The sequence below is a fragment of the Trachurus japonicus genome, chromosome 12, assembly GCF_045865225.1.
Source record: "Trachurus japonicus isolate A0001 chromosome 12, Traja_1.0".
NCBI lineage: Eukaryota > Metazoa > Chordata > Actinopteri > Carangiformes > Carangidae > Trachurus > Trachurus japonicus.
The window spans coordinates 8,364,189-8,373,434 of record NC_140918.1 but is presented as its reverse complement, the minus strand read 5'-3'; positions in this window follow the sequence as shown (position 1 = coordinate 8,373,434).

Below are 9,246 nucleotides of genomic sequence, written 5' to 3'. Positions count from 1 at the left end.
GATGTCAGTACGCTTTCGCTCCCTCTGCCTTTTGAGGGCCAGCCAAGTTTTGGGATACACAGACAGGGCTCAAGCAGCGCTAACCAAATGAGGAATGACGGGTTCCATAATTAAAAGGGAAAGTTCTGGTTTATTAAGGTTTATATATAACATCATTGTATAGTTGCGGGTGATCTGACGACACAAAGGCATATCCACAACGACCCTGCAACACAATAAACAATCAGTCCTGTAGTTACTGCTTTACTCAGATTATCTGACACATAGATTAAAACTGTGTGTGAAAACAACTAATACTTTGAAAGAAGGAGTGAAGTCTGCACAAGCTCCTCTAATGTTTATTGTGGAACGATCAACGTTTCGATCACGAAGGCAAGGCAAACATTTCATTCATATAGTCAAGCCCGAGATGCAATCCAGATGTGGCACATCAGTGAAAAATCTGAGGCTGTTAAAGGGAGATGAGCCAAAAAAAAAGAAGGAAACAATAAACACACAAATTCAAATATATAGATAAATAACAAGTATTTAGCAGATATTCAACAAAGGTACCCAAGAAAATATCTTAAAACATATTTAGAATTAGAATCAGTTTACATATAAATATTTTGTTTCTTTCCTCCTAATATCAATTTTCTAAGATTTTTCTCTTGATTACATTTTCTTAATATTGCCCCTACGGGTGCCTTACATTACATTATATTATATTATACTGTAGGCTACATGTATAGGCTATATTATCTGTATTTGTTTTGCCTATATTGTGTCTTTCTCTAATAACTTAGAAAAATTATAAATATCTTTAAAGATATTTTCTTGGGTACCTTTGTAGAATATCTGCTAAATACTTGTTATTTATCTATATCTCGGGCTTGATTTGGGGTGTGGGACCAACTGACTATATGAATGAAATGTTTGCCTTGCCTTGTTATCCTGACGAAGAGCCACAGTGATCGAAACATTTGTTTCACAATAAACATTAGAGGAGCTTGATACAGTGTGCAGACTTAACTCCTTTTTTCCAAGTTAATTTTGTTTGTTGGTCCTGCACCTGTAGTGTGTTTGGATGTGCGTGCTCTACTCCACTTTTGTGTTCAAAACAACTAATACTGCCACACTGGAGGCACCAGATGAAAAGTCAGTAGGATTCAACCTCTGACGACCGAATATCTGTGGCAAGATGATGGCATATTACCATTCAGGACCTTTTTAGGGACCTAGACATTCACTGAACACTAGGTATTATCACCAACTGGCTCACTGCTGTTCAATCTATCACATGCAGTTTCTCATTGTATCTGCTGAAGGCATGTGTGGAACTTGTTGGGTCCCATTTGGAGAAGGAATATCTGGTGTCTCAAGAGCTTCGTCCCTGCTCCCTGCTGTTTATTTTAGGGCCCACCTGATATGCAGCCTGTGACTGTGAAGAAGGGGAAAAGAAGGAAACATTCACCCAAGGGGCTCTCATCATGAGGAGTGGGATGTATGCGGAGGAGGGTGACAGTCAATATGATTGAAAGAGTTATGGGCGCCGCATGACTCTGTGGTTACACGACAACCACAGGAATCCACAAGACGGTGACTGCAATTCGGTGTGCGACGTGTGAGAGACAGAGAGAGAAGGTGGTGGTGGGGGGGAAGAGATAAGGAGACGCAGATGCTGAGATTTCCATTTACCCCCCAGCTCCACGTTCATTACAAATCCATCCACAGCAAAGCGAATGTTAAGACACTCCAAATTAACCCTGAGAGTGACAGAAGCAGCCCCAGCTGTCTGTGGTATCACTTTCCATCCAAATGGTATGGATAGGGGCCTGACAACTGTCACCCTGACCTTGCTTCTCTACGCCACTCTCCCAAGACTCACTAGACGAGACCCTCTGGGGCGGGGTGGGACGAGATTACCGACATTCACGACGATCTCCCCCCGGCTCTCCAAAAAAACACAGCCATCTGCCAATCACAGAGATACAGTCACGACGGGGTACAGTCGAAAGCATGGACGCTATAACACGTTAGGATCTCAGAGTATGTCTTCAAGTAGGTTTATTTTTAAAAGAATTGTGTGTGTGTAGTATGTGTGTGTGCGTGCCTCTCCTCTTGTGTCACCTTGAATCACAGCACAAGGTGACAACTAGTCAGCCAGAAATTGCTGACTGGTTTATTGGCTGATTAACCAGCCAAGATAAGCCACATACTTTCCTCTTTCCACTTTACGTCTTCATATAGCACATTACCTCGCTCCGTCCGTCCTCTCATCTAACACCAACTGTCATTCTCATCTTATCGTTCGCCTTCACAGTTGCTTCATTCCTCCTGTCTCATTATCTTGATCGAGTCCCATCTCTTTCTAATCCCCCCGTACAAGAATAAGAGACTAATGTTAGCATCTCTGTTCTGTTGCGCTTGTGTACAGTGGTGCTAAATGTTAACGTTTTACTTCAGTGTGTTTTCATGCTCATATTTGTTAATTAGTACAGAAAAGTTTGCCATTTTGGAGTGTTATAAGTATCCCCAATGCATTGAGAAAAGTAGTGTACATCTGATGGTCACGTACCAAGCAATATATACCATGATGCACCATGCTTATGCTGAAAGACAGAACAGAAGATATAGAGAAAGTTACCCAAATAATTAGTCAATAGTTAATGAGAGTGGTTTTGGACACAACAATGTCTGAAGGAAAATGTATCCAATAGTTGTTCATGTATTTCAGAACCGATGGGCGATGCCGTTCCAGGTAGTGGCAGCTAAAATAGCCTAAATAAACATACATGGGACAATATTTCAGGTTGGGATCATCAACATTTGTTTACAAGACATCTTGAAGATTGTAAAAATATAAAAGTTAGGAAAGAAATGTCACTGGGGCGCATTGGGGAGGAGTTCCTGTGCCATTGTTTTAACTTTTTTTTGTGCTTTTTTTTTTTTAATGTACCACACATGATGGCAATCTTCATCTCTACCAATTCATCATGCCAAGAGAAAAAGAAAATAGGGTCAATTGTCTCTGTAGGATGTATAGTTCAGGAGCTATATAGATTTACATTTTTCATTTTTCACAGTCGGAAATCCAGGATGGCCACAAAGATGGTAAAAAAAAACATGCATGGGACAATAATTGGCATGGGGATCATCAAAATTCATTTATTAGACACCTTAAGGATTACAAAAAGCTAAGTTAGAAAAATATATCTTTCGAGTGCACGGGAACCCCCCCTGCTACTAGACTATTCCTAGAATCGTGCTAAAAAACCATGCACAATCCTGAGCTGAAACTTCCCAATGAGTATTTCCTTAACACGCTGTTGGCTGCTACAGTTGTCCGTCCAGTCACTAAGAGAAGTGACATGGAAAATGTAATGACAGAAGCCTTTAATCCAGCTAATGACAGATATGACATTAGCTGCTGTATACCAGCATGGATAAAGTCTGCACATGCAGTAAAAACAGAAAATGGATGCTCCTTGTTGACAGTACTGAACTTACATTTTACAAGTGAGGCTACATTGTCTGCAGATACTGAGTAGCAAAACGGGAGCCATCAATTAATGCCAGAACTGTGTCTTCACATTAAACTGGTATCTGATACCCGATAAAGGCTACAACCAAGGCCAAGTGAAGGGGCGAGAGGAAGGAGGGGAAGGTCCGCAGGGGGATGCTGGAGGGTGTGTGAAGCAGTGGCCTGCGTGCCGTCGGCCAGCCGCCTGAGGGGGAGGCACATGGTGCCAACAGCTGCCATGGTGAAACGCTAACCCCTATAAACGCTCCGTCCAGTAAACAACGTTGGGGATGAACACATGCCAATGGGGGAGCTTGGGTGAGGAAAGGGTGAATGGGGCGACCCAGCTGACGCCGTGGAGAAAGGAGAATTGACCCCTGTGAAATGGCTTATTAAAGTGTGGTGGTCGCCATTCTGGGGGGGCCAGGCAGGCCAGCGCAGGACAAGACATGAGGGGAAACTCAAAACCCTCTTTGGCGAACTGAGCACCATGCACGCCACAAGCCGCAGACAGGAAGCCCCAAATTCAGGAGATACTTTTATTGGATGTATTTACACAGTCAGAACACACCACATGCATGAAATACTGATGACAGATGCTTTTATTTTCCCTGCTTGAACCCAGTGACTAACCACTCTGAGTTTATTTTATCACACAACTGGATGATGGGTGGAACAGGGTTTGAACTCTGCCAAGCATCCATCTTTTACCCCCCCCCCACCACCCTCCCTTTCCAAATACAACACATTCTGACCCATGTAGAGCTTCATTTACCTTTTAAATTGACAAATGAACTGCACTTTGTGAAGCCTGTTGCAACCATTGGGGCTGCTGAAGGTTCCCATGCTCCCCGGCCCCCTAGGGAGTGGCAGGAACAGATGTGACGTCTACACTCCTCCGCTCTGCCTGTCCCTCCTCCTACCCTCCGTCTCTCTCCCTCTGCTGCTTGTAAAACAATCCATCTTCCACTTGTAAAAACATTACTTTCTACCTCCATCGTCTCCTCCCATATAGCTCTCCCCTTCACTCAACACAAAAACAAAATTATCCCTAATTTTATAATGTGAAAATTGCATCTAACACTAATTGATGGTTGCATCATGTGATACAGGTTGGTTAGTTTAATCTGGTTAGTGCCCTTCAATCTGTCATTTCATTTTGCTCCCACTACTGATTTTCAGCAACACACACACACTAAATAAAGCACTCACTCCTACACAACACAGAAAAAACAGGAACTACTGGATCGAAACATTGAAATGAACCAAAAACTTCTTTCTTTCTTTTCGGTAAAACCAAACATTCTGAATCAGCACATGTGATATGTGACACTTATCATATACTTTTTATACCTACCTCAAAGCAAGTAATTCACCAGATCATCTGAGCAACAACGCCCCCATCTGGTGATGTTTTCAGAGCCTGGCTACTGGATGATCCTTTCTCTTGGTTCACTAACAGCATCCTGCTTTTTAATTTTTATTTTATTTTACAAAGACATGTCTGTTTTCACAGCCAAATCACAGGTACCTCAATTACGACTGCCTTCGATATGTGTGACAGACCTAAGCTGTGATTTCATGCCTGTGCTGGGTCACTGCCTCCTTAAATGGAGCCAAAGTTATGTTATGAAAGGTATTGGTATTGGTAACACTAGAAGGCTATACTGGGGAAATTACCAATCTTTCTATTTTTCATTTAATTTTAAATTCAATGGGTATGAGTCAACGATATATCGAGGTATAATTAGGCAACATGGTAAAACCACACAAAACCTATACGCCAGGTTCTCACAAGAGAAAAAAAACTGTCATCTTGGCAACATAACACCTATAAAAATGTGTTAACCACAGTGAATTACAATAGTTTGAACGCTCTAAGGTTATGTTCAGTGATTGAAATTACAGCCACCATGAGCTCATCATCAATCCAGTTACATCTTATGTAAATTGCATTTACTGTAAGATAAGACTTTCCACCACTGATCAAACATTTATGAGATTTTAGGCCAAACAGTGAGAGACTGTATTTATGCAAATGATGATCTCAAACAGAACCATTATGTGGGCGGGTTTTGTCATGCAAGTAGCCAAAGCTCATACTTGAACAGGAGTTTATTGTGAAGGAGTATGAGAGATGCTCTGATAGGAAATGTTCTACATCTTCCTAATCTTTTGCATCCTGTGGTGTAAGACCAGGCCCACACCTGCCCCAACTGTCTTTTCTATCACTCTATTAATCACAAATACGAGTGAGAGAGGGATGTTTCGAAGGGGAAGGACCAGGACGTGACTCAAACCCAAGTATCTGTTATTTCCTTCTCTGACTATTCAATAAATGATCTTGTTTTTTTCTGAATTCCTATCTCGTTCATCATCCACCTGTCAAATTTGACACCTGAGCACAATCATACGTGCCTCAGCAAGGATGAACTGACTCCAGTGCCATTGTTCACAGACCGTGTGTACCATTAACAAAAACCACAGGGCTCGGGTCGGCGTTCAGGGGCTTATCAGGAGTTTAGACTGTGGTTAACCAAACATTAACCACTCTCCTGGCTTTCCTATAAACATGGCCTTAATGAATGGGTTTACAGAGTCTCTTAGGACAAACACCATCTACTCCCAGGGTAGGGGGATGATGCAGCCCACAGATACCACTGATAGCCCCAGAGATTAATTTTGATGAGTTTTGCAGAAAGCCTTTTTTTTTCCAATACAGCCTCAAATTCTCTCATAAGACGCAACCTGAGAAAAGTGTCAAAGTCAAAAGTGTCTTTATTTGTCCCAACAGGGAAAATTGATTTGCAGCCGGGAAGATCCACTCATTCAAACACATACACAAATAGACAACACCAAATAACATATAACATATAACGTATCATCATGGGCAGATTAAAAGGACCTACTGCAAGATAAAATATGAGAATATTATTATTTTATATAATAGAATCTGTAACTTGTATTTTTTGCACCCTTTAACAAAGTCTAATTTCCACTTTGTCTTGTTTTTATCTCTCACTGCTTGCAAAATGGAAAAAAAAAAAAAAAAAAAGGTCTGTTGCAAACTGAGTAAGAGAAAGATGAAACATGACGAGTGTGTGGTTGTGGTACATACAGCTAAACATGCAGATGCTGTTTGCTGTGGTTGGACTGTGTGAAACAGTGTGTGTGCACATGCCTGTATGTAAAAACAGCACTACATCCTGGGTGTAAACACCTCATTTAGCAATTAAGAGCACAGTATAAAATGTTTGATAAATCCTACTACTTATGTGCAGACATTTTATATGACTTAAGTGTCTTTATTGCTCTGTCATTCATTATCTTCTTATATACCAGCCTCCACTTAGGCATGCTTCAAACCATTCATTATATGGCTTTATAATGGTTATAAATGCATAATAATAGGGGATGGGTTACAATGTCATCAGTTGAGTTTGTGTTATCAAACCTTTTTTTTTTTTTTTAATTATTGTGATAACAGCTTTAAAAATGCTGCAGAAATGACAGTGGGTGGCACTGCAGAACAATATGAAGTTGACAACTAATAATGATAATTTGTCAAAAGGTCAAGAGAAAACCTTCCACTGTAATGTAGCACACACAGATCAGTATCAGTTAATATGATATAACATGTTGCCTAATGACATACTCAAGATAACATTGTCTGTTATTTGCTTAATCTGTGTTCAAATTATGTTTCATCAAATCTAAAGCATTTATTGTTGGGAAATTACATATTGAGCATTTAATATGACACCAATATTTTACAGAGAAACTGTAGCACATTAAAACTGTTTTTTATACAAGGCTCCACACAAATAGAGCTCAGGATTACTCAACAGCCTCTCTCTGCACCAAGAGGAGAAGCCAGGGGGTTTTAGGTGCAAAACATGAAGGTCTGTTTCAACCTGCCTCGCGGCCCGTAGTCTCCAGACACAGTCTAGTGGGAGGGCAGGTTTCGGTTGACAAGTCTGAGCAAAAGTGGAGGAAAGGGAGGCGTGTGAACAAGACATCGATGTACGTGTGTCGTGGGTGTTTTGAACTCTGCACTGACAGACAGTGTGTGCTCTTTCTTTTATTTACACTACTTGACCACAGCTTTTTCATCGGTGGACTTTTCCACTGCCTTTGAAAAAAACCAAACCAAACAAAAATCCGGATGACTTATATGAATTTTGTACATAGATCATACACCCTTCGTTTATCACCTAGGTCACAGGCTGGCCACAGGGAGGGATTAGTGGTTGCATGCAAAGTTTGAAAATGTATTACAAGGGTGAAACAGAATCCATCTGTCACTAAATATTGAGAAAAACAAAAAACATTTGATGCATACTTCAGGAGTGATTCATATGTGTGATTCATAAAATCAGTAAGTAAGTAGATCTCATAGTTACATAGATGCATAGATACATTACATATTTATATCACATACACCTTTATGTGTAAAATGCCCTATTTGAGTTGGATAAAACACATATGGATGCATTGATGATGTAAATTATAAGAGTTTTATCAGTCATAGGTTATGATTCTTCTGGTTTCTATCATTACAGTTTTTCTAACCGATGCCTGGATGTCGGCTTTAGTCTATGTATTTATTTGGAACGTACAAAATTTAGATAGTTTTGCATTTCGTAAAATAAGAATATCTGAAATCTCTGTTCAACCAAAAATGTTTTATGTCTAGTATTGAGAACAGGTCAAAACTTGAGGCCCAAATCATTTGACAGGCCTCCAGAAAACGGCTGTTGCAGTCACTGACCAGCAGGTGGCAGCAGTACAGCACTTTGTAAGAGAGAAAAAACATGGAGTAAGAGCCGGAGTGAATATTACCAGAACGTCTCTGATATTGCTCAGTGTAATCTTACAGTACCACATTTTATATGACAAAAGGCATTAACTTATCTTGTATATTGACTGATAACAACCACTTCCACTGCCTCAACAGAAAAACATCAATTTAACCACTTCTAGACACAAGACAGTGATTGTATCACTAGATACATTTTACATCCTCAGTCTTATTCCATAAGATTTCAAATTACATTAGCAATAACCTCAATAAAACATTTCATACAGTGTTTAGTGTTAAGGTTAAGGTGAACTTTATTATCCTCAAGGGGCAATAGTCATACAAACAGGACCTGGTTGAACAGCACATTTGCAACCACTGATTCATACAACATTTATTTTACATTAAAACCTCCTCATGTAACTGTACCTGTTGATTGTTGTTATTGTTGTTTGTTATAAGATGATTTTTTTTTTTTCCATTCAGTCCTGCACAAATGCCACAGGAACTTTCTGTGTCAGGTCAATTTAAATGTCACACAATGTCATTCAAATAATTTCTTGTTAAAATAAAATCTGCAAAAACACACTACAGTAGGCCTATGTCCTGTTAAAGAGTCATACATATTAAATTAGGGCGCATGGCATAACTGTAGACAAGAGGTTATTTGCAACAAATGGACAAAATCATCAGGCTACATACTTACTGGTGTGGCAGCAGCAGTGAAAGTGTTAAAGGAAGGAACCAGTACAAAACACATCCAGCTTTTATATATCCTGCCCTTTGTCTAAACTCCTCCCACTGTGCTCTGACAGGTGAATCTCTCCACCCACCCCTGGTCTCTCACACAATTAACACTCAGGCTGCAGATTCCTGCAGAAGGAGGAGTGCTGTTAAACAATAACTGAGTTATCATGAGCTGTTTATTATAAACACCTGTGCA